The sequence below is a fragment of the Rattus norvegicus genome, chromosome 2 (assembly GCF_021556685.1).
Source record: "Rattus norvegicus strain SHRSP/BbbUtx chromosome 2, alternate assembly SHRSP_T2T, whole genome shotgun sequence".
Taxonomy (NCBI): domain Eukaryota; kingdom Metazoa; phylum Chordata; class Mammalia; order Rodentia; family Muridae; genus Rattus; species Rattus norvegicus.
Window position 1 is genome coordinate 232,857,582 of NC_141535.1, and position 24,632 is coordinate 232,882,213.

The 24,632-nt window shown below is 40.0% G+C and overlaps 1 protein-coding gene across 6 annotated transcripts in view; it reads right to left on the reverse strand.

Moving 5' to 3' along the window:
• Positions 1-24,632, reverse strand: part of Bmpr1b (bone morphogenetic protein receptor type 1B) — a 332,846-nt gene that overhangs the window by 49,346 nt on the left and 258,868 nt on the right. For 2 of the 6 annotated variants that reach the window (XM_087625066.1, XM_087625067.1), the window contains one exon: positions 8,544-8,683. The gene's annotated coding sequence lies outside the window, so the exon portion shown is untranslated. 6 annotated transcript variants of the gene reach the window in all.

The window sequence follows — 24,632 nt, forward strand, 5'->3', positions numbered from 1 at the left end:
ACTCAACACTGCTTGAGTGACCAACAACCTGAGTCTAGACAGCCCCAGAACTTAGGGTAAACCAAAAAGTACTGGTATTTTTTTTCTTTGTTTTCTGTTTTTAAAGGTGGGAATAAAATGGTTCTGTTACACTCCTAGACTAGTGCCTTGCTCAGCCATCAGGAGAGAAGCTCCCTCCAGAAGCAGATGAGAACAAATAAAGAGACCAAATTCAGATACTGTGTAAAAAGTTAGAGCTCTTGGAACACTCACTATTGAAAGAGATGTGACTATCAAATCCTTCCCTCCAGGGCTCAGGGAACCCTGCAGAACAGGAGGCTGGAAAAGCATCCCTTATATGTTTATTATGGCTTTCATTTTAGTGGGTTTTTTAATGGGATTCTTGTGTATCCAAATGAATGGGTCCCTGTTTCTTGTGACTTCTTTTGTGTACTTTTCCTTCTGTTCATTTGTGTTGTCCAATTCTGATGCAGTAGTTTTTGTTTTAGCATAGCATAGCATAGCATAGCATAGCACAGCACAGCACAGCACAGCACAGCACAGCACAGCACAGCACAGCACAGCACAGCACAGCACAGCACAGCACAGCACAGCATAGCACTATCCCTTAAAATCTCTTGTTTGTTTTCCAATAAGACAGAAAGGGGGTGGATCCAGATAGGTGGAGAGGAACTCAGAGAGTAGAGAGTAAAGGAAGGGTAGTCTATAATCAGGATGTGTGTGCGAGAATGTATAATATATATGTTTAAAAATTATTTTAAATTAGAGAAAAAATAAAACTAAAAATGGCATTGTATTTCTCACATAATTAAAACTAAAACTTCACACATGAATAAAAGAGAGTGGTGCAAAATATATATGGGGAAAAATATAAGTCAAATGTGAAGGTAGTAAGATGCAGTTTAATAGTCAAGGTATCAAAGTACTTTTTATGCACCTTTTTCAAAAATCTATTGAAAGAGTCAATCCAGATGAGGATCTAGATAAAGGACTGAGCCTTTGATAAGAAGAGACCCAACTTTCAAGGAAGGTGAACATTCCCCATATTGAACATCAGTAAGATGAGATCTAATGCCTCCTTAAACACAGGTCATAAGACCAGAAATGTAGTTAGTCATGATGTATTATTAACAGAATGGTGCATGCATTTTGTATTTTGCTGATTGGAAGTTTGAAAATGAATATGTGATAGAAAGATAAGAATATATGAGAACTGATACTTCTATTCATGTACCGCATATGAACGGACAGGAATATGTGTGTAGACAGTGGGAATGAAGGTGTAGAGAAAGAATCCAATCATCCTTTCCATTGTGGGAGGCCTAAAGGCAACAGGTATTGATGAGAGTGTTAATCTAGAGATATTGAGGGGACTTTAATAGGAAAATGAAAAGAGGTATGCATGCCATTGCTACTAGAAAGAACTTGAAAAGGCTATTTGCACTGTTAAGTGTCTCTACATTGTATTAAAACAAGTGCACGAGAGACACGGTTGGCTCATGTCATAATGCAGATAACTGAATTGTGGGAGAAAAATTATCTGTGAGGGAAGAATTTTACATCATAAAATTTTCTCTTTGCACCCAAATGGGGCATAACTCTTGTTTCTATACCTGAATTTATCTGTGGGCTAGCAAATCAGAATTGAACATGGTTAAGAGGTACTTCAGTGAATTTACAAACTGCTCTTCTGTTCAAAATGGGGAAATGATTGTTTTCACATCCTGATACAGAACGAAAAATATCAGTGTAAAACAAACCAGAAAAATCAAAGGTTTCACATTAAAGAAGACCACATTCCTTAGCTCATCATCACCCACGGGAGTCACTGCTGTACCATGCCAATCCATTCTTGGCAGCAGTGACATTAAGTACAGTAATTGTTTAACCCCAAACTTTGCTTTGGTTTGGTTTTCTCTTGTTTTTCAAGGTGATGTCTCATTATATAGCCCAGGCTGTCCATGAATTCACTGTAACTGAAAATGTCTTCAGCTTATAATCCTCCTGTCTCACCCTCCTGAGTGCTGGGAGTATAGGTACAAGTCAACTATGCCCAGTTAGCTGACCATACTTTTGTGTGTTTATGTGCATGTTTGTGAAAAGTTTTTGGAAAGTAAGCAAACTTCATCTACATTGCTGATTATCAATAAGCAATTTATTACAAGTTAAACATTCCTGACAACCCCAAGAAATATCCTCAAACCCCAAATCTTTTCTTTAAAAGATTTATTTATTTTATGTATGTAAGTACACTGTCACTGTCTTCAGACACACCAGAAGAGAGCATCGGATCTCATTACAGATGGTTGTGAGCCACCATGTGGTTGCTGGGATTTGAACTCAGGACCTCTGGAAGAGCAGTCAGTGTTCTTAACCTCTGAGTCATCTCTCCAGCCCTCCCCAAATCTTTTAAGTGTTTAAATGCTACATCACATAGTTCAATACTTTCATATAAAGTTGTTTAAAAATATTTCATAAACTTAGTGTCAGTCAACTTACAGTGTCGGTAGACAATGTCAAGTATCATGGATAAGGAATAGTCAGCCTGTAATATTTTACAGACAATCTTAGGTCAGGCGCTTCAGTAACAAAAGCAAGTATCCAAGTCTAGTAACTCCAAGGATCTTTCTTTTTTAATCAAAAGCCAGCTTAAAAACACTGAAAAAAAATCATGTAAAAGGTACTCCTCAAGACGATGAAGGTGAATTATTGCATTATCTTTATGCAGACAGAATGCAAGCTGTTTTAAGCCAGAAAGACATTAACAGCACAAAAAGACAGGTAAACTATAGCTAACTCAGAATCGGGACAATACTTCAATAATTACTTAAACTTAGGTAGCCTTCAGCCACCCCGAGTGAGCATGCGAGGTAGTTGTCGTGCAACGTGACCTAAGTAAACAAAGACAGAGAGATGACAAAGTGACTGCTTCCAACTAGATTTACCATTAATTAAATGCCAAGCTGTCAATCTAGCAGAAATGAGAGGAGTGTCTTGTTTCTGTCAGAATAATCAGATCAAGGCAATAATTTATAGACACGTATGCAGTTGCTGTTTACTATTCCATAGTTAATTTATTACAAATGTAGTAAACAAATGAATAAAAACCAGAAGGGAATGCTGAAGAGAGCAGATATGAGAGTTTAGATCATCAATGCGGTAGACAGACCCACTTAATCCATCGCAGGCTAAGCATACCAAAGAAAGGCTATGCAGCCCTTAATAGCCCATCCACTGTGGGGCAGGACAGCCAATGAGAAGCTGCATGGCTTTAAAGTTATAATTGGGAAGGGGGTTATAAAAGGGTTAGTTTCATGTATCCCGTGAACTCAAATACAATCCAACCTCACAGACAGAAGTCAGGCGTTCAGGGCTATAAGCAAAACAGTACACAGCAGCTCTTGCCTGAGGATAGCAACTGCTTAGATGCACATTTTGTTTAAAATGTAATAAATTTTATCAATAGTAATACTGCTGAAATAGGAAGCAGAAGACTAAATATGGGAAATATTTAAGAACAAATATATTTATTCAAGATAAACACATCAGGAATAATGAAAACAACCCAAGTATCAGATGTCTCATTAAAAGAACATTTCAGCGGTCATTAGTTGCCTGTAGTTTTTCCACTCAGGGTTGGACCCTGTGGGGTTTTTTTCCCCTTCCACATTAGGATGCTGATGCTGTTATCCTTTTTAAGGTCTTGAAATGGTGACTGTCTTTTCTATTCTACAATGTTTCCATTAGAGGGCAGGCAGGAGCAAGAAGTGGGAATCAAAGGTTCGCACGTTGTTGTGGGTAAAGAAGTGGGGAAAGGTGGAATAGCAGCCCCATCCCATGCTTGATGCCCTGTCTTTCTGCTGGAGGTGGGCTCAACAAGTTCCCTCTCCCCACTGTAGGGCATTTCATCTAGGGTCCCACTCTTTGAGTCCTGAGAGTCTATGAAAATGGAGAAGAGCCTGAGGGGGGAAAAAAAGGTCCAGAGACAGGTGCAAAGTAGAATCCAGCAAAAGGGGAGCCCCTAAAACCTGACACTATTACTGAGGCTATGCAACACTCACAAAAGCATGACTGCCCTCTGAAAGACCCAAAAAGACCCCCAAAAAAAGTTGGATTAGGGAAAAGCTGGAAGAAGCTGAGGAGGAGAGTGACCCATAGGAGGACCAGCAGACTCAAATAACCTGGACCCCTGAGATCCCTCAGACACTGGACCACCAACCAGGTAGCACACAGCAGCTGAGATGAGGCCTCCAACACTTATGCGGCAGAGGACTCCCAGGTCTGGGTTCAGTCAGAGAAGATGCACCTAACCCTCAAGAGACTGGAGGCCCCAGGGAGTTTAGAGGTCTGGTGGGGTGGGGGTGGGGATGGGGACAATCTCTTGGAGCCTGGGGTAGGGGTAGGGGATAGGGAGGGGTGGGGTGGGGTGGGAGTGAAGAGGTATGGGGTGTAGAACAGTCAGAGGGTGGACTGGGAGGGGAATAAAATCTGGAATGTAAAATTTTTTAATTTTTAATTTTTAATTTTTAAAAAATTTTAAAAAGTGGGAGAATAAGCTAAAGCACCGAATTGTAGAAATTTGCTAACAATCCTTGTTCCCATTCATATATTTAATGTCAAAAATTCCCTTTTTCTTTCCAGTCAGTGATTTAAATACCTATTCGTTGCTTTGAACAGTTAGTTATGTGTCTAAGATTTTAGAAAGCTGACCAATGGAATTTTGACTGTAAAATGCCCGAGGAAAACTGAACGTTGGGTGGAAAAGGAGAAGTTTACTTTTCAAGATTCAGAGTCGAATGGGAAGGCACTGGTTCCTGGAGGTGCTACTGCTTGGAGAATGTCAAGGGACAGATATGGTCGCTGACCAATGGAGCCTGACAAATGGGTTCACCGGCCCAGCTCAGACACCTCCTTACTAATTGGCCTTAGTGACTGACTAAGCCTCCATAAAGAATGTGGCGAATGGTAGTATTCATTGGCTAGTGCCTGAAGGATGTGTGGGCACTGGCAAATAAGGCCTTCCTCATTAAAACACCTATGCACGTCCCTATTCCAAGACCATTGTGTCTCTTTCCCTACACAGGCACACTCATGTTACAACACCACTCTGGTTGTGTTGAGTGATTGAAATGCCCAAGTTCTATCAACGTGAAAACTTCTAGAGATCACAAAGCAACAGATTGAAAACAAATGCTCTTATCATTTCTTGGTGATGTTCTTAATGTCGACCTACATTTGCACATATTTCATTTCATGTGTAACTGATGCAGAATTGTGAATTTGTGAGTCAACGTAGAAGGTATAAGAGGAACGTAAAGGCCTTGTACCATCACTCCTATATTTTAAACAGCAGCTAGGCTTTTGCTCAGACTTTATAATGCTTTTGGATTTACAGAGATTCAGTAAGAATGTTTACTTCGATATAACATCATGCAAAATATTTTAGAACATAAATTAGTTAGAAACAATTGAAATAGTCTTCTACTTAAGAAAGCTAGCAAGTCACTGATGTTTTCAGACATGAAGCGTCACGCTGACTCCATATGTATATTCCTGCACAGTCACTGAGAAGGAGAAAGCTTTTACTTGTAGCTGTATTGAAAACATTTAATGCCAGCTAAGTGAGCAGTGTTGGAAAAGAAACTGAGCCATGGCTTCTATAAAGATAATGCCATAAAATCGACTGGATCAGGGCGATTTCCAAGCCAGGAGCTGTGATTCTGTGAGGTAGTGTTACCTTCGTTTCCCTTCACAGAGTTCTGAGGCTAATCAAGGAGGATGTCCAACTTGCCCCTGTGTACCAAACAAGTCCAGGACATCTTGAACTATAACACCAGTTTGAACTGAACAGGTTATATATACAATATATGCAATAATAAAAGTGTAACCATGGAGACAGAAAGATAAAAAGTTTGCCTGCCTTATACACACACACACACACACACACACACACACACACACACACACACAACTACAATAAAACTACAAATGAACCTGGAGGACATGAGATCTTTACGTTTCTAATCCTTAATTGCATAATTACTAAAGGACACTAGTTATAGTGAATAATGACCAAAGTGCAGAAATATATTGATAATCCACATATCTAAAACTACATAGTATAAACTTGGTGTGTATGGAGATATGCATGAACTAATCTTAGAGTTCAACTGTTAACTACAATCATTCCCCTTGCGCTTAACAGTTTATTTATTTATAATGACAAAATTTACTGAAATACAATTAAAATATTCAAAGCCCATCATAGAATCTCAGGAAAACTCTGTGAATAAACTGGTTAGAATCTGCAGGGCTGCGCATAAGGCTCTTAAATTTGCTGGTGGTGGGGGTGCTTATTTATTTGTTATTTTCTTACATGTTTATAGAATTTTTTTCTGGACACCAAACCAAAAAATGGCATACACACTAAAATACATTTCTTTTGTTATTCCAAGGGTGTACATTTTCTTTTTAAAGTCAATTATAACCATTGAGACAAAATGGTCTAGTTACAATTTTTTTCAAAACTTTCCCTTCATTTGGAATCATATTTATGTATTATATCCATACTTTTAAACTTTGTATTTTAAAGTAGTGTTTGAAGGCTGGCGATGTAGCTCAGTCCAGGACTTGTCTAGGATTCATGACGTTCTAGCATCAGATATGAAAGGGCATTGTGTCTTATGCCCATGATCCCAGACACAAGGAAGAGGCAGTCAAGGTCAGCCTGGCCATATAGTGGAAGGAAGGAAGGAAGGAAGGAAGGAAGGAAGGAAGGAAGGAAGGAAGGAAGGAAGGATGGATGGATGGATGGATAGAATTGCTAGAGCAGAGACAGAAGGAACACCCATTCAGAGCCTGCCCCACATGTGGTCCATACATATACAGCCACCCAAACTAGATAAGATTGATGAAGCTAAGAAGTGCAGGCTGACAGGAACCAGATATAGATCTCTCCTGAGAGACACAGCCAGAACATGTCAAATACATAGGCGAATGCCAGCAGCAAACCACTGAACTGAGAACAGGACCCCCATTGGAGGAATTAGAGAAAGGACTGAAAGAGATGAAGGGGCTTGCAACCCCATAAGAACAACAATGCCAACCAACCAGAGCTTCCAGGAACTAAACCACTACCCAAAGACTATACATGGACTGACCTGGGCTCCAACTGCATAGGAAGCAGTGAAAAGCCTTGTAAGGGCACCAGTGGAAGGGAAGCCCTTGGTCCTGCTAAGGTTGGATCCCCCAGTGTAGGGGATTGTTGGGGAGCAGTAATGGGGGATGGATGGGGAGGGGAACACCCATATAGAAGGGGAGGTGTTAGGGGGCTGATGGACAGGAAACCGGGAAAGGGAATAACATTTGAAATGTAAATAAGAAATACCCAATTTAATAAAAATGGAAGAAAAAAAGCCTGTCAACAACAACAACAGCAACAAAAAAGAATGTAATTTTGATGTTTATAATCTATAAATTGAGAATTGCATGCCATTCAAGTGAAGCAACTTACAATGTCAAAAGCCATAAATAAATGCTGCCACAAGGACTTTACACAATCCTAACACTTGACGTTAAATATTTTGGGGCAATGCTGGGGTGATGACGGCCTCAGTTCAATACATTCGATATAAAAGCTGAAATAATGTATGTAACACTTCAAATGTCATAAAACAGAATAAACTACACACTGTCAGGACAGAGCAGCTAAACCGCACTTTCTTGTCATTTGGGTTTTGTGTGTCAGATATTTTAATCCCCAGAGTTTGCTCCATTCCACTTTCTGAGCCAAGAATGAGAAAAGTCAAAACTGTGCACAGAAGCTTGTGTCTGTGTGTGCACATGGGTGTGTACATGCTCATGCACACATGGGCATGTGCAAAGGTGGGCTTTGTAGCTCTTCCGTACATTTCTCAGAGAAGGCTGCAAGAAACCATGAGATAGAAAGCTCTCTCGCTACCCACTTTTGATATCTGCGTGCCTGATGTCTGGTTGCCAAGTTTCCTGGGATGAGAGACATGAAAAGGAGGCACAGAATCACTAGGGTTCCCACTAAAAAGCCCAGCACTGTGGGCAGTGCTAATCCTGCACCTGTGCTGTTATTCAGCAGTTAAGAAATGTGGCCGGTCTGTAGCTGCCTGATGCAGCTCAGCTGTTAGCCCCGGTCCTCCCTTTGATTCTGAGCTGGCCAGGGAGATCACTTACTACAAGTCAGACACTGAGCTATGCTCAGGATCCACAGCATCTGGCAATGGGAAGGTAAAAGAGAAAAGAAAGCCCAGAAAGATAGATAGATAGATAGATAGATGATAGATAGATAGATAGATAGATAGATAGATAGATAGATAGATAGATAGATAGATAGATAGATAGATAGACAGACAGACAGACAGATAGATGATACATACATACATACATACATACATGACCACAGGCCATTATTATGTGGGAATCTTCATTTGAAGATTCCCAGATGGCTGAAAGCTTTCTCTGACTTCATTCAAGTCAGAAAATAGTTTGAAGTTTGTCACTAAAACACCTACAGAGCCGTGTTAATGACACCACTCTCCAGGAGACGATTGGGGCAGACAGTGTCTCCAGTGTAGCTTCAGCGTTGCTTCACATCCAGATCCTTCTTCACGGCTCCTTTACAGATGTGCTTTTTAACTGCAAACCTTCCGTGCTGTTGGAAGAACAGACCAAATGACTGCAGTTGTTTGCATCTTTTTTTTTAAAAGAATCAAGTCTGCTGTGTATCCTGTGGGTTGACCTGTTGACGGTTTTGGGTATGAAAACAATGATATTTGAGACTCAACCATACTACTAATGTGATTAAGACATGATTAAAGCCAGAAGAAAATACCATGAGTGCCATGGGAATGCTACAAAAGCCAAATCTATTCAGAACTATAGACTTGCATTCATGTATTACCCATCAAAGTACTGCAGACTGGACAGGATAGAGAAGAAATGGCCACTTACTATGCTCCCAAAGCCTTAAAAGCCAGTCAGAGCGTGGCATACCCATCACCAAGCTGTTAGTCTTCCTTTCCTCCGGTTACAGTCACTCACACCAAAGCTTGCATGGTATTCTTTTATCAGTGGGAGAAAAGCCACACGATGTGAGTAGGCTACCTTCCATGCCTCATTTAGCAGTTTTTAACTTAGTCTAGAAGCCATCTTTTCCGAATAGAATATAATTAAAAAAATTTGTGGAGGCTGGAGAGATGGCTCAGTGGTTAGGAGCACTGACTATTCTTTCAGTGGGCCTGGGTTCAATTCCCAGCCCCGGTATGGCTGCTCACAACTGATTGTTATCCAAGATCTGATACCCTCACACCAATGCACATGAAGGCAAAACACCAATGCACAGAAAGTAAAAATAAAAACAAATAAAATAAAACAAATAAATACTGAAATAAAAAATAAAATGAAAATGAAAATATTTGTAGGCACAATAAAAACCTGAAATAAGAAAATAAAAAATAAATTCTATCTCATATATATATATATATACATATATACACACATATATAAATGTATGTATGTATATATAATTTAAAAGAACACATTTGTTGCTTTGGATTTTTAGGTGTTATATTTGTTGTCAGATATAAGCTAACATTTTTTAAATGAGGAAAAATATCTATGTATACATATGATATCTTCATAGGAGAAAATTAAGGTGGAAATTATCCCTCTGTCCATAAGCACACTCTGTCATCTGCATTAGACAAGTCTCAGTGACTTTCTCTTACGTGCAGGTAACACAGTTAGAACACTCATCTAATTGCACATCATCTTTCCCAAGCAACCCTGAAGGAAGACGCGTGATGCAAACGTTAGTTTTCCCCTAACTTCTCCATCCATGTATCCATGCTGCACATGCAGAGTGAAGTTAGAAAGCTGGACAATGTCATGGAGGAGGACTGGAGGACTGAGTTTGATGACATCAGAGGGAAACAAAGCAACATTTGTCCATGCTAATTATACCGAATTAGCTATTAAAAGTGATTAAAAAGCTGTGAAGCACCCACCTCTACACACACACACACACACACACACACACACACACACACACACAGTCACACCCCTTCACCACCACTACGGCCATCATCACTTTGATTTGTAGGAAGAAGTCTGCCAACAATAATTGTACTGCATTCTGGGCAGAAAGCATTTGGAGCAATCCTAAGTGACGTTGTGTTATGATAAACATTGCACTATCTTGAGTCTGTGTAAGGCACACACTAGAACATTCTGGCCTCAAGCAGCTCAAGCTGTCCTTCTTTTGATAAAAAAAAATGATTTGGGTTTTCAAAACATTTTCCAAAGTCCTTTTTTTTTCCTTTTGATTGCATAACATTCGGTGCCTCAGTGGTGTCACCTTTGAAGGCCTCCCTGACTTCTCTAGCCATTTCCTCTCTACCCGTATTGTTTTATTTTTAGAGGCAGGGTTTCATGTTGCAGACTAGGCTGTCTTGAAGTGGACTGTGTAGCCAATACTGACCTCAAATCCAAGGCAATCCTCCTGCCTTGGGGTTTTAAATACAAGAATAACAGGACTGAGTTACCACACTGCCTTATTACTATTACTATATTATTATTATATTATTATTATCAACATCATTATTATATTCTTATACCTCCATTTATAGCAATAATATCTTCACACATTTTACTCTAAATTCTTCATCATCATCATTATAATCCAATACTTCCACTTATGACAATAATTTTACTCTAGATTCAAGATGCTTCCTTCCCCCTTTGCAGAATTATCATCAATATGTGGGTTATTATAATAAGTAAGCCATCAAAAGCCCAAGACTGACTGTAAGACGATATATGAAAAATAATTGCCCATCAGAAACTGGTATTTCCCACCTATTTGTGTATTTTGACTGACACCTCCCTAAAGCAGATGACACATGTGTTGTATCATTTCACCCTGAATATATTGACAAATTGAGCATAGCATGTTAAATTCCAAATGAAGGAGAAAGAAAGGAAATATACAGTAGGCACGCCTTATAGGAATGATGGAAGTAGGCGGTTGGAAACCATCAGGATTCTAAGACAGAGACGAAAGACGGTGGCTGTCAACCACTACTACAGTCCAGTGTTCTTCCGCAGCTGTGAAACCATGTGATTGAGCAAAATTTTTGCCAAAGTGTACGAACACGTGTTCCGGCTAGCAAGCAACAGCCCTTCCATTTGGCTACAACTGCACTCCATGTGAAAACAAAGCAAATTGGGGCTAGAGGTATGATTCCCTAAGGAGAATACGTGTGTTGCATGAACTTGGACCTGAGCTCAGTCTTCCAGAATCCTCATCAAAAAAGGGTGTTGGGGAAGAAGCCAAGTACGATAGCACATGTTTGAACCTGTGTGCTGTGGGAGGGAGATCTTGGATCTAACGCTAACTACCCAGTTATCCTAGACTACTCTCAGAGCTCGACGACCATTGTGTCACTGCCAAGGCACCTGAGCAATGGCAGGCAAGGATACCCTCCAGGTTTCACACATGGGTGGCCATGCCTACTCTGTACTCTCCTGTGTACATGCACATTCGCAAATGAGCAAAATAGAGTCTGGTAAAGTCTGTCAGCTTTAACTACTAGCCAAGTCAACCTCGTTGAGCCCCATTAAATTGGAAGTAGTTTGTTTAGGACAGTTGCTTCTCTACAGGAAGACCACGGTGACCTTCGGAATGAATAGACACCTTTGTAAGAGACTGGCTGGATCTATTTATTTTCTTTCTGCCTTTTCTAAGAGGGAAAATCATTTACTTCTGTCATTATAACCACAGTAGCTCTTTGGCAGTAACATAAAGTGTCTACCTTTCTATTTCATGTTAATTGGCCTAGAAAGTATTAAAATGACATTAGCTACTAAATAGGCAATCTAGAATAGGGAGTGTATCGCAACAGTTATTTCCTACTGCTCCTTTCGGAACACGGTAGCTTTGTGTGTGTGGAAAACATAGGCAGGGTTTGCCCCTCCGTTTCTTTCTTTTTTTTTTCTTTTTTTTGGAGCTGGGGACCGAACCCAGGGCCTTGCGCTTCCTAGACAAGCGCTCTACCACTGAGCTAAATCCCCAACCCCTACCCCTCCCTCCGTTTCTTAAGAGTAAAGAATAAAGAAATCCTTCCAGTAGGCTCCCTAACAACCAGTCCACCCACCTCCTGGTGCTGGGCTCTTTCTTGTCAATGCGAAGTGTGGTCTTCCCTCTAGCAGGGAGGTATAAGCAGAGAGCTCATTAGTTATTTCATGAAGACTCTGCCTGATAAGGCTGATTGTCCTTCAGGAGCTACCCCACTGTAAACAGTGTGCTGAAAGCCATTTATCTGCGTTCTAGGATAAACAGCAGAAATCACTCATTTAAACAGATTGCAAGACATCAACTGCCGAGTCAGAGGCAGCTTGGTTGTGAAAAGGAGAAATCGGTAAATTTAGTAAAACCCAATGCAGAATGCCGAAATACAAAAAAAAAAGCCACAATATCTTCTAATGTAAAACTACATATAAAATACCTGCTGTATTTCCAAGGGGGCATTAATTCAGCTGTGAAAATTAGTTCAGAGTGGCTTCACACCCAGAGGTCATTTACTGAAATTTGATGTTGTCTCTTATGTGACAAACTTAAGGGTAATACAGATGGCAGTCCAATGTATGACATCAAGCAAAGCTTTCCCTATCTGTGTATAAAACATAAAATTTAACTGGGTCTGTATTCTTTAATCACGGTTTCTACAGCATGTAAGAGAAGACATTGAAAAAAGGCTCCTTGAAAAATGAAATACTAAACCATTAGGACTCTTTTATATCTTACTATAAATATATTTGATGCATTTATCTATCTGTAATAAGTTCATTCGAAGCTTCAAGAAAACACTACACAGTTAAACAGGACCTACCTCAGAACACTTAGTGTTTTATTCTTCACACGTCTTAGCATAATGTTAACTACAAAGGACCTTATCAGAAGTACCACATACAAGGACAGTGTGAACTTTTCTTGTCAGAAGACTGTTGTTTCCACACATCAGGTGTCAGAACCTTTTCAAACAATTCTGAGGTCAGAGCAGAGAACACACAGGTGCGTGTTAGGTCAAAAGAACATGAAGGTGAGCATGGAATTTGATCCCTGCTCCGACATATTCATGTGGGCACTACAAACTCTCTCTGAAAGAATAGTACACTAAATGCTAATTTTAGAAAAAAAAAACAACGCATATAACAAGAGCTCTACTCCCTACCAGTATTGTTCAAAGCACTTCTGTCCCCAACATCAAACTTGCAGCCAGCCTCAAACCTATAATGTTTTTTCCAACGTCACCATTTCTGTTTCATTTCTCTGACCATACCAAAAGCTGAACAATGAAATATATTATCAGCGGATACGTTTTTGTTTTATCAAGAAACAAACCCTACAGAATCCAGTCCCAAACGCTTGAGAACTGATTCACACCAACGGTCGCTGGTGTGGTGCTCAATGGCTGGCATCCAAAGCCTGGTGCAGAAAGATGGCAGTCAGTGCTTCCTGAACTTTAGAGTCTCCATACTGAATTCAGTGTCCCACCTTTCACCACCTTTTGCTTGGCAGCACCATACTCAAAGTCTCCACTACTTGGTCTAAGAGGCAAGGGAACGCCAGGTGCAAAATATTCTCACAAGGCTCTCTCGCTCCATCCACCTCACAGCAACTCCCCCTTGGGAGCCACCCTTCCTTGCCACACGCTGTCTCCAGAGCTGCCCTGCCTGCCATTTCTGTGCTGGATCTCTTCTCACTCCCAGATTCCAGCTACTAGCCCCATTCTGGGTTACATCAAAAGGGAAATTGGCCCAGCCTCTCTCAGCCCAGCTGAAGAAAGGCTTTAGGACAAAGCAAACGTGAGTTGACTGGAAAGAAAAGGCAAGGGAACTCTGAAAGGAAAGCCTGAGAGGTTCTGCTTACAGCTTTATATCAAAATGTAGAAACCTACACACAAAACCCGTAACCAGGCACCACCTCTCACAATGGACCAAGTCACACGTGTAACAGGGTAACTGGACTCCAAGCAGGTGTAGGTAGGAATCATGATTGCTGGCTGGGTTATGTCACTGATCTGGGAATCTACGATGCATCTGTTTTGGGGAACCCAGTACAATGACGCTGACTAAATAAGGCATATGCAGCAAACACCATATCCCAGGAAACATAAGAGAAGGTATTTGTTTATGGAGGACTTACTGACTTCATTACCTGACCTGAGAAGACTTGGCTAAACACACCTGTCTAGGTTAGCACTTTTCGTGCAAGAAGTGAGGCTGACTTAATTGGTGGCCCAATTCCCTAAATGGGCAAACAAAGGGTGCTAATGGTTGTCCCTAAAGGACGCCATTGACATAGATACCTCCTGCTTCCAGCTCAACCCTTACCAAGAAAGCACTTGGGGGAAGAACACTTAGGTTTTCCTAACACCTAAAATCACAACTACTCATAAACAGGAAGAAGGAAAACAGATAGAAACCACCTGGCCCACAGAACAGGAAAACATTCTATTACATATCTGAGGTCTTATGAATATATAGAGTTCTTAGTATGCATTAGATACAGATGTATGTGTGTGTCCCTTGCTTAATTCAGCAGATTTTAAGGTTGTAATCTACATTTATGCATTTACAGGCTATTATGCCCATTTCAAATTATTGATGTTTGTGAGTTTGTGTTACTAAGCTTACTGAGATAGGGATTACATGAAAGCTTTTTATTAAAAAATGTAGGGTTAGGGGGGACACAGTGCACACACCCATATTAGAGTGCTCTAGAAATAATGTGTTGGAGATTATTTATACAAAATGTATTTAAATAAAAATCATATGTTATCCTGATACAGATATAGATGGAGATGGAGCTTTGGATGTATATATGTAGATTGGCTCAGTTGATAATGTTTTTAATTCTGCTTGGTAACTGGGAACAGATTATGACATAACACAACAGAGGGAAATACTATAGTGTGGTAAACCAAAACTTTAACTGCATTCACCGTAAGGATATTTGGATTGATAAGTCTCAACATGGAGAAATAGTACTATGCCCCCCCTCAGTCTCTTTAGACCCCTGAGGAATGGTGTTTTGTTCTGAACTGCACTGAAGAAAAAGCTTGTCTGATCCTAATTACTATATGTACTTTTCTATTGTAAACATCACCAGTTTGTTTTGCTTCCTAATTGCAGTATTGAAACTTACAATCCACTCCCATTTTAGCTCCTATTAAGTTTCTAAGAGTTATAGAGTTTCTAAGGCTTGAACAGAAAAGGAGCAAGACAAATCAGCCAGTGGTTTCAGAAGGCCACGATGATCTACGTGTGACAATTTCCTGAAACTTTCCGCTCTCGTTGTAATTTAGCTTGCGTATAATTTTCATTCGCATCTCTGTGTGATGGGCAAGAAGAGTTCTTGCCAATGATTTCTGAGTGATTTTGGTCACACTACTGGGAGGAAAGAAACCAAGATAAGAAACGATTATGCTAAACATGTTGTGGGTTAGGGCTGGAGAAACAGCTCAGTAGTTGAATCTTTCCCTTACATAGGTCAGGCCCTAAGCACAATCCCAGGTTGCAGGAGAGAATGGGGCAGTAGAAGGACAGCGTTTGTCTAGATTTTGATAATGTCTGATTCATCGTGTGATGCAGATAAGTTATGTGAAAATGAGTTCTCAGAATCCTAATTTTTTGAGGGGGGAGTACACATGCATTGGAAGGCTGCTCAGCAAACCTTCGACTTTCATGGTCTCCATGCTGGGATTACTGGTGCATCTGCAACGCCTGGCTTTCTACATTCTGGAGATCAGATTCAGAGTCTCTCATGCTTGTGCAGGGAGCGCTTTACTGATGGAGACATCACCACAATCCTCCAAATCCCGTTTTGTTCCTTGAGGCTTTCCATTCTGCCCTGGTAAGCAAACCAGCTGTTTCCCCTGAAGTGACAGGTTCACTTTATTTTCTTCGGGGATACGTCCATAACCACTGACCAGCACGGGCCATTGGTTATCAGTCCTTCTCCACTGAAAACAGTTCTTTCCATGAAATTCACCTCAAGAAACCCCAACCTCGACCCCCAATCACCAATACACTGAAGGGTTTGATCATACACATTCTGCATCTCTGCTGACAGAAACTGACGTGCACTCAGGTGGAAATTTAATAAAATTAATACTTGCTGCTTCACTTAGGGCATCCTTAAATAAAGCTTTTCTGTTTTTGTTTGGACTACCCATCATTATTAAGCATTTTCTCCAACAATGATGATGATTTGGTGTTCTGCTTTGCTATGTGCCCATGATCTATATCCATCATTGGTCGTGGACCAGCACTGAAAGTGTTAACACATCTCGAAACAACGAAATGTGTGAACATGCCTTGAGAACCAGAAGGAGCTCCTACTAGTCTTTTTTATTACAAATATGAATGTTTACATAGTTTATGGTAAGTTGAGGAATGTTAATTTTGGAAGACTCAAAAGCAGAATAAAACTGGAGCATGTGTTCCACTACACTAACATATATGAATGCACAAGCCAGGGGTTGATGTTAAATATTTTCTTCTCTATCTTTTGAGGGGTTTTTTTGTTTGTTTTGTTTTGTTTTTATTTGGTTCAGTATTTTTAAAAACAAGGTCTTGGAATCAACCATCTGCTCATCATTTGCAATGACTTTGCCCAGCCAAGAAGCCCGGACTTGCCTCTCTGCCAACTTCCTCCCCACCCCAGCACTGGAGTTATGGTTTGAACTCAGCTATGTCCTGCTTGTATGTGGATGCTAAAAAGACCTATACTCAAGTTCTCATACTTACTGAGTTAACCTCAATGTCAATATTTATTCAGTGAAAAAAATATAAATTTGGGGGCTGGAGAGATAGCTCAGTGGTTAGGAGCCCTGCTGCTCTCCCAAGGAAGCCAGCTTGGGTTGCTAAAACCTACATGGTGAATCACAAGTGTCCTTAAATCCAGCTCTATCTAGGACATCTACCGCCCTCTTCTGGCTGTCATGTGAACTGCATGCATATGGTGCACATACACATGAAAATACGTAAATACGACAAAAATAACCTTCTCTGAGAAAATAAAAATGTTGATCCTTCTTAAAATATAATTATATCTTTCCATTGAGAAACTGCAGATCGCTGATAAAACTTCTAAGTGTAGTAAATGCACTAGGAAGAAGTCATGACTAGAAAGCTACGCCTTCAGGCTTTTAGTCAGTCTTTAAATATTAAAAACGAAGCTACCACTCCAGAATCAATCCATCACAACTTAGTTTCTTCAAGTTATGAAAGGCTGACAAATATTTAAAACAAGGATCCAATAATATGAGAAAAAATGAAGCATACAAAACATTCCAATTCTTAACAGTAATTTAAAAAAAAAAAAGAAAGAAAAAGAAAGGCTCCTCAAATGTGGCAGTCAGTAATGGCCCGTGGGGAGAGGCGCTTGTTTATCTGATGGGTTTTAAGCTGCCAGAGCCAGCACCTTCTGTTTCTTATGCATGCTGCTTCCATATCCGAACACTAAAAGACTGAGATGCTGAGATAGATTTTCTTCTAAATTTATGTTTATGTCTTGACTTGCACTTAGTTTAAACCTTTATTTCTAAGCACAATTTAGTCTTTCCACTGTGCCTCAGGAAATGGCTAATTCTGACCGGAGAAAAATCACATGCTACCTCACATAACAGCCTAGGGAGGGATACACTAAGCAGACTTCTTTTTCCTACATTTTGTTTTCTTTTTTTTCATACTATATGGAGGTCTGAGGAATACAGACGCACCTTTCTCACAGAAGGTTTGAAGCATGGTATTTCATCTCGCCCTCCAGATGCCAGGTACCAAAGCATGCAATACATTTCTATGGATGGGTTTGCTGTGTGAACGACTTCCTATAATGAGGGGCTCACAGATCATCTAGTGAGACAAAACTCACAACCTCCCCTCTTTACACCCGCCTCTGATGGCTTGCAGAGACAGTATTCTGTAGCTGCGACTCTGTGAGGTCTCTAGTTCATGAAACTGAAAACAAAAGAACACAGCAGGATCTTTCTCCCTTCTCACTCTTGGCACACAGTTTTCAAAGTTAAAAACCACAGGTTTTCACAGAGATGGTCAACGAAATCAAATTTTAGCTAAAAGGCCAGACGCCATAGCCCGAGTTAGGAGAAGTTTCTGAACAGTGTCTGAGGTACATGTGACCAGTCAGCGCCTTGCAGAAAAAAGCCCATAAGTTGCAACCTCAGCTCATAAGTGGAGCTCTGGTATATTTACTAGTTTCTCTAAACCTTAACTTCTCTACCTTAAAAATAGGGTCAAAGATGAGCATTTATCACAAGGAGTATCACTAGGGAGTGAAATATGCACAGCATCTAGGACACGGCCTCATGCACACCACAAGAGCATCTGATAAATGTCAGTTACTTCATTTGTCAGAAAGTGCGTGGTCAACATTTGTCAGTAAAGTTTGACTGTAACGTGTACAAGTGAAAACCGTTCAATTTTCACTGCAAGTTCATAAAGCTATTACAAGGATCCAGAGTGAATTAAAAATGGCACTCCAGGTAAAAATACACACAGAGAAGAGCCTACTATAGATTGGGAATAATTACTTCTTTGTACTTACTATTGGTATGAATTAATACATACTTTTATATATTCTAATTTTTAGTCAACTTTAGTCACGTTCTCATGTGCTCTCAGAGAAAGGCATGAGGAAACTCCGTGACCATGGTTCCTATAAGTACTGACATGTTAGTGTGACAGATCTGGATGAACAAATACCAGGGGCTGTAGAGACGGCCCGGCGAGTAGAGCACTCTCTGTACAAGCTGCATTTGGATCCCCCACAGCCATGTAGAGGTTGCATGAGAAGTTGTGCATCTGCCTTCCTACAGCTTCAGGGGCAAAGACAGGATGATCTCTGGGACTCGCTGCCAGACCGTCTAGCCAAACTGATGGTCACCAGGCTCAGTGAGAGATGCTGCCTCAAAAAATGCGGCAGAGGGTGACTGAGGAAGACTCCTAAGGTTGACCTTTGGCCTAAACCTGAAGGAAGGAGAGAGGGAGGGAGAGAGACAGAAACAGAGAGCAACAGAGAGAGACAGAGACAAAGAGAGACAGAGGGGACGATAGAGTACTATGTATCACATAAACATACCAGTATGATTCCCTTACATTTAGGGCCCATTAGCGTGTCATGTCAACTTGTCTCTGGAGTACTTCACATAACCATAGCTTATAAACAGCGATACATGTCATATGTAACACAGCTCATAAGACATTAGTAAAATCTATACAATATTAGCTACTATTTTAAACGGTCTATAAATAGTACCTTATGCTTTGCATGAAACTCATAAATATGTATATATGTGTATTAAACAGATACAGAAGCCATACTTGGGTAGGTGCTGCACATCTCCAGAAAGCATGAATTAGATTTCAAAGCTTGTCTCCACTTAACCATGAACCTTAGCTCTTCCATTGGTAGAGCAGTTATACAGTGCAGTTGAATAATTTTGATAGATTCTAACTTCCTGTTCTTTAGTATGAAGAGGATATGCAGGTCTTATGGGCATTCTCTCTGAAATACACAGATATCATCTTAAAAATTGTCTATAGTAAAAGTGTGGCCAAGGGACCTCCTACTGTATCATTCTGTGTTCAACATGCTTCTGTCAGGAAAATAATAATGTCTGGAGTAACCCATCAATGAAGAGTGACAATGACTGGACACCAAGTGTTTGCCGCAAGTGACATACCAGTCTAAGAGCTTCCATGGGTTTGCTCATCCTTCTGCAGCTTGGGAGAGTAACCACGAGTATTCTGATGCTTGCAAAACACAGAGGTCCACATAGAAGGCTTTAACTTTATGTCAAGATACTCCGGACTCTATACTACTGTTTTAACCGTGCTGAAATAGAAGACTGCTGTAGCAGCAGCAACAGATACGTCTATACTTGATCTGTTTCCCCAACACCAAGGAGAGGATTTCCTAAGGGTTGGAGGTTCTCCAAGTCCAGTCAGAAATATGCCTTGTAAGAGTACAAAATAATCACATCCTTAAAAAGAAATAAGGAGAACACACGCTCTTAGCCCATTAGCTCACGCTCTTCTGGTCCACCCATTGCCCCAGGTTCTCACCAGTCTCCCTCTGTACTCTCTGCCCTCCCAAGTCTACTGATGCTATTTAAAATTCACAACACACATGGTTACGTTTGAGAAACCAAACAAGTAAATAAAACAAAAACAAAAACAAAAACAAAAAAACAAAGTCCCCAATCAATTCAAGAAAGAAAGTCCGTTTTTATGCACGGATTCAACCCATGTTTCTAGCTTGACTTCCTACCACAGTTTGCTCCCTGTCATATTTTCTCATACACACCATGGCTGTTATATTCTCATATTGCTGTTTTTTCCCCTCCACCTTTCATGGTACAATTATGAATCAGGTATATGAGGGTTTTTTTTTTTACTGTTTCCATGATATATTTTATAATGGTATTTTAAAACTTGCACTTTCTTCTGGCATGTTTGTGTCTTATTAAAGTTACTATATTTATTTAAATTTCTTTGTAGTTACAAAGAGGTTATTTAGCTGGGCTGAATATGTACCCCCATAAAGTAGGATCGGTAAATACATATATAGGAAGCTTGGATTAGCATGGATTCTGTTTGCTTCATAAAAGTTGGGACAGTTCATATTATATTATTAGGGGCAGTGTGTGAACAAAGTGCTTTCATTGTTCAAAGTTAATTGGCCCACTTAAGGATTCAATGATGACTTTAATCTCTGCAAACATTTTAAGACATTAACACTTTTAAATATCTAAAATTTTTTAAAAAGTTTTACATTAATGATATATCCACTACTCGGGTGGAAGGACAGATAAACATAACCACAGAATACAGCCATCAAGGACCATTTGAAATGGATTCCTGCAGGAGATAAAATAACCTGATCCCTCCAACCAAACCACCAGTTTGCTCTACATTTCGCTGCATATAAGGAGTTGGAAAGTAGAATTTTTGGAAAGAAATAAGCTCAGGACCTGAGGTGTCCTTCCCACTTCTGTACACACTCAGCAAACTCTCTTTATGATTCCGGAACTTTTATAATTTACACCAAAAATTACATCAACATCTGCATCATTTCTTGTTCAATAACTCGAGTCTTTTGGCTGCTGGTTTTCATTTAATTAAATGGGAGTGGACATCGATACATGGTAGCAGCTGGATTAAAGAGGGGAGCAACAGATCACACTGAGTTGGCAAGGAACAATGTTAATATAATGCAGCAAAAGGCAGCAGACTGGCAGCAATGTATGTGATTTCTTACTTAGAAAGTATGTTGGAGATCGACTGTTTTCCGTACTAGGATTGTAAAACTTAACTACACTTAGCAAGAGGAGAGAAAATCAGTAGCGTTAAATGTAGGACAAATTGGTACACCGAGCTCTCATCAGGGTCATGCACATATAACAAAACCACGATGACATCAGTTTCCCTGAGATTCACCCTACATAGCGATGTCTAAATCACAGAAGAGTAATACAATTGACTGGAAATCCATAACTAGAGTATCATGCCTGATAGGAATCAATAGAAAGAAATGTTCAGGGAGTTCCTGTGAAAAGGATCACATACTTTGATTAGAGACTCGGAGGGCCAGGTGGTAAAAGAGGAAAGATTCCAATGGAAACTGCACTGGTGTTGATGTAGGAGCCATAGTTAAAGCTGGAGTTCAACTATCAGCTTCATGGCATTTTACAAGTATAGTGTCAGAACCCTGTCTTCTGGAAGGTGGAATGGCCAATTACTTAAGAATAAGTAGTATAATTTTTAAAGAAACACATTTATAAACAGAACAACAATTTGCTCGTTTCCAAGGGCATGTTTATCTATGCCAATACGTATTTATTTTTAATATTATCTTAATATTTTAATATGCATTTTATTTAAATATTGATGCCTTACAGAAAAAGAACTAATCAAAGGAAGTCTCTATCACTTCCTTGCTCACCCCAATACAGACTTCTAATTCTTGATTGTTTATTAATTGGAAAGCAGACCTATAACCTATACAGGGCACAGTCTGGGCACGCTCAGGCGTTTCCTTATTTCTACCACCAAATAAGTGATTTGTATGCAGTGTACTCACGAAGCTAGGCAGCTGCTCTGGCTTCAACACACTAAGATTTTTATAAAGGATCTTGGTGTTGACGCTGTTTTGGTGTATGTTTAGGCGTTCCTAAGTTATATGCGCTAAGTTTTGAGCCATGACAAAGCTGTAGGCCTGAGCAGTTAAAATCAGAGTGAGGATGAAACCAAAGAATGAAATGAAGATAGACCTGAGGATTCTCTATACACACCCTTTTCTCTTCAGAGAGAGGAAAGTAAGGATTATTCCAGATGGCTGGGGAGTGCATGGGGTGTCAGCCAGTTGAAAGAGACAAGAAAGCTTTCTCCTGATGTGACAGAGAGTCAGGTGTAGCAGTCACTGCTCACATGTTGAGTCAGCGGCTGCTTCTGGGCAGAGCGTGGTTGTATCCACAGCTCTCTCTACATGGCTGTAGGATCTGCTCTACTCAGAATGCAGAAAGGTCACAGAGCTAGAAAGAGTAGAAACTGACATTTAAAAACAGAGAGTCTGAGTCCAAAATCTGACCCAGCCTTGAGAAGCGCCTCCACCAAGAGTCATTTCTCAAAAGTACATCTGCAGAGTGTTTCCGACCTGACAATTCACAATGAAAAAGAATTTTAGTTTCCACTTACCACTACATTCTTCTTTGGTCTTAAAAGTGTCTTTATCTCTCCTTTTGAAGTGAATTTTAATGAGGCTTTAATTGTCAAAAGGACTGCATAAATATTCATTAGACATTAAGAGCAGTTTTTTTTTCCATTGCCTAAAAGCTGGGAGACAAAACACCAAGGCTCCGAGGCAGAGGAGAGGTAAAGTGGGATTGTGAACATTCAGTTTTAAAGTCAATGTTTGCCCCAGTGACTCATATCATCGGAACCCTTAAAGATTCTTAGTGAAAACACTTTGACTTTTGCCTTTAAAAGTCGTTCTCTGGCAATGTTGATCATTTATTTGACGTCTCATCCAGTTCTGAATGGTCCAAAACATCTTGCCAGCTCTTTCTAATGACTTCTGAAAAAGTGAGTACCTCAATGGTTACGATATCGGTAGAACATAGATTGGACCTAAATCAACAAGGTAAGCCTCGGTACTATGAAAGGCTTACAACCTTTTCCACATTGGATCTGGGTCTCCAAAGAAAGTGTTCATCAAAGTATCCACATACCACAAACCCAACACTGCAGTCAGATGAAAGCGTTGCACTCTTGTTTAGAGTCATGGCCTTGGGTACTTCTACCTGTCAAAGGGAAGATTCTGCCCACTAGGTATGTTGGCAATGCCAGACTTTCCGTAGTCACAATACAAATCAGCAACATTGACTTGATACAAACAAATCACTCTGAATAACCCGTCTCTGATTTACCATTAAAAGGAAGGTAGAAAAGAGGAAGCCATGCCTGTGGCTTCCAGCTGAACAGAGGTGACTGCCACTAAATTCTTTTGTTTCACTGACCAAGAAATACTGAGGACAGGTTTCTATAAATGTATACTCTATAAAAAGACTGAACTGCTAAAGGAACTAGGTCATCATTAGCGTGTAGCCAGGAATATCGAAATATTCAGTGACATCTGGATTTGAGGTTTGAGATTTCCCAACAGTAAATTTATAGTGATTATGCTGTTGTAAATGGATTCTCACATTCATATAGTAATTCCCATTATAACTAAATCTATGTTACATTAGTCTGTTATGGCTTTGATTATTTAATTTAAATAAACTTGTTGGCCAAATAATTTTTAATTTGTCTTTTACTCTAGAATGATTAGAATCAACCAAACACACTTTCCATTTTCTGTCCTTCTAATTTTTCACTTCTGTAAGATTGGATGGAATTGCAGTAACAGAGTAAGAAGTAGAAGTGCTCCAGTATTGGTAACTTAGTAAGAATAAACCGTCGCATTCACAAGGTTCTTCTCGGTTCTATCCTTCTCTTCACCCATCCTTCCTCCTTCCCTCCCCCTAGTCCCTTTCCTCTCTTCCCTTTTCTGCTCTTCCCTTCCCTTCCTTTCCCTGGCCTATCCTTTCTTCTTCCCATGTGGCATCTGTTGCCTCAGCCTCAGGAGTGCCAGCATTACAGGAATGTATGTCCATTCACAACCCGTGATTTCAAATAAACTATAAAATCAAACACAACCAGTTAATAAAAGTCATTTTATGGTGCTGATATTCAGAAAAACAGAGACCTACAGACATGATATAACATGCACCATATCCTAGAGGTAGGGACAGGAGGATGAGAAGTTCAAAGTCATATGATATATAGCAAGTTCACGGTCATCCTGAAGCCCTGTCTTGGAAAGAAGAAAGGAAAAAAGGAAGGGATGGAAGAAGGGAAGGAAGGAGGGAGAGAGGGAATAAATCTGGGCACAAATGTTATAGAACAAACAAACAGAAAACATAGTTTATAGTTTACATGTTTCCTCCAAAACTTTCAATAAAATGTATTTGCCACTG